The sequence below is a fragment of the Erinaceus europaeus genome, chromosome 16, assembly GCF_950295315.1.
Source record: "Erinaceus europaeus chromosome 16, mEriEur2.1, whole genome shotgun sequence".
In the NCBI taxonomy this organism is placed as follows: Eukaryota; Metazoa; Chordata; class Mammalia; order Eulipotyphla; family Erinaceidae; genus Erinaceus; species Erinaceus europaeus.
This window is the reverse complement of record NC_080177.1, coordinates 74210233-74212989: the sequence shown is the minus strand read 5'-3', so window position 1 is coordinate 74212989 and position 2757 is coordinate 74210233.

Sequence of the window (2757 nt, the reverse complement as noted above, 5' to 3'; positions counted from 1 at the left end):
TTTGGTAAAATAATAAGTAAAACAGGATCATGAGGAGGAAGGAATCAGGAAACAACACCCTAGTGGACTCTGGCTGTGATGGAAATGGCTCCAAGATATAGTGGAGTCCACAAGATTCAGGGAGTACAGTTGCAAAAAAAGTGGCAACACCGAGGCTTCAACCTTAGGAATTATAACTACTGCAAGATCCCTGGATGCTTTGATACACTCACACAAACTCACTCTTCTTGGAAGAATCCTGGAATAGCGTTTGTCCCCAAAGTACACATGATTTGGGAGATGTGTCATTGATTTGTAAGCTGTGTGTGGGTAGGAGCCTAGCCCAGGGTCTGGCACTCAGCTAACACTTAGTAAATATCTAGGAAGGAAATGAGTCTTGTGATATGACTATGCCACAGGACCACCTGGCTGAGCCCACCAAGAGGAAGTGTGAAATACCATTCAAGGAACTGGGAAAAAGAAAGAGAGAAAGAAAGAGAAATGATATGGGTTGGGGAGAGAGCATAATGGTTATGCAAGAAGACTTTTGTGTCTGAGGCACCAAAGGTACTAAATTCAATCCCCAGCACCACCATAAGCCAGAGCTAAGCTGTACTCTGGTAAAAATAAATAAATAATGTGTGTGTGTGTGTGTGTGTGTGTGTGTGTGTGTGTGTGTAGGGGTGAAGGAGATGTTCTTCTCAGCCCCCACTTGGCCCTTCTGTGAGATCAAGCAGTGTGTTTCACTCACACCACATGGGTAGTACGCAGACTGCTGGTGACTCCTGGAGCCCCTGAGTCTGAGTGAATATTAGTATAGAAGTTGGCTTTGTTTGGGGTGTGTGTGTGCAGATTTCCCAGGCTTCTGAATTTTGAGACAAGCCCTGTAGGCAGTGATGGAGAATCTGTCCAGGACTGAGGCAGGTCTGTGATGCTGAAACTGGGAAACCCCTGGCAGAGGGCAGAGCTAGTCCCACCTTCCCCAAAGTGAGTTAGTTGTGAAATAATAGAAGATGCTCTGGTCCTCCTGGATCCTAGGTGTTCTCTGCAGTCAGGAAAATAGCTCTGGTTTAACTGGAGACCATCTGACTTCAGAGAAGGCATCAAAGATAGGACACTTATTGGGCAGTACACCAGCTCCCCTCTGATCCATTGCTTAACGCTGTGGATCTATTTACATAATCACTGTTTTACCCGAGTCCTGCCCTGCCTGCAGGGCACTGGTTTAATCCCACTGGTTCACACTCTCTTTTTGCTCCGCCCCCTCTCCTAGTCACACCCTGTTTTCCACCGTTTAATCCCACTGGTTTGCACTCTCTTTTTGCTCCACCCTCTCTTCGTCACATCCTGTTTTACACCCTACTATTTCCTTCTTGGCGAGTATAAATACAGATTCTTTTCTGTTTAAACACACATTGGATTGACTTCTTCCCAGAGTCTCTCTCCTGTGATGCTAGCCCGACATGAGTTCTTGATCCCTCTCCCACGCAGCAGCCTAGGTTGGCTCCAGTTGAGTTCTCTCCAACCCAGAGAGCATGTGCTCGGGAAGAAGCACCCTCAGGCTATCCCGGCAGACACTCTGGGGTCAGGAGGTGTTAGCATTGGGCATTTCTAGAGACTTTTACTTGGACAAGCTCTTGGAGCTAAAGATGTCTTCCATGCCCCTCACCAAGCACCTAGGTTTGGGGGTTTTGTTCCTGGTAGTGCAGTGACTCTGAAAAGAAACAGGAGTGAGTGTCTTTGTATGATGAAAGGACAGGAGTTGGAGGTGTGTGGAGGGCAATGTGATAAGGTCTAGCCCAGGCCCAGGCTGCTAGATCTGGGAGAGAGCTGGCACTGGGGCCTCTCATACTTGGTTGTAACAAGAGCCTTTTTTTTGGTGGGATGCCCTTCCCTTCCAGTTCTGAACAGGCTTGACATCCCAGGAGAATGGGGGAGGTAATGGGGAGGGTGCTAGGCAGTCTTCCTAGTTGCCTGCTGGGGTGGAAGGTGGGGATGTGAAGTGGAAATGCCAGCCACGTGCACTGGACAAGGCCAGAGTTACCAGGCCCAGGAAACTGGGGAAGATTCACTCACTAGCACCTGGCCCTTGTGTGTATCTGTGTGTGGGGGGAGGGGTTGGGGTGGTAAATGACAACAAAGCTATATTAACGTCAAGTGCTGTCACTGAGGGTTACAATTCTCAGAGCCCTCAAGGCACTTTTATGTGCCTGATCTTAAATCCACAAAACTCTTGTGAAGAATGACCTCCATTTCAAAATATCCTCGAAACTAGAAGAATCGTAAAAGAAAAAACACACACACACACACAAACATAAAACTGCTCTACACTTGATGCTTCTTACACTTTCCAATAGCATGAAATTAGGGAGGAGAAAGCAAGATAAAGGGGGATAACTGGGGAAAACCCCCCCCCATACACACCCATACATATACTGGGTACTCAAACCCCTGGAGAGACCCAGGTCTGGGCGGGCCCTGATGCCACCTGCGGCCAAGGCTTGGATTCTCTTTTGCTTTTCTTGACTGCTCCTTGAGCAGACAGTGATTCTTCCTCCCTGGTGCCTGGCACTTAGGCAAACATGGACCAAACCGCAGGTGATGGGGTTTAAGTTCTTCCTGAGAGCGCCCCCAGAGAAACCCCTTGGTAGGTGCAGACCAGGGCCTCCCTCTGGTCCCATCTGCACAGCCTGCAGAAGTAAGCTTTTCAGGCCCAGCGCTGCAGGTGGGCCCACAAAGATAGTCTGGGTAAGTCCTGCACCTTCTCTCCCACAGTCA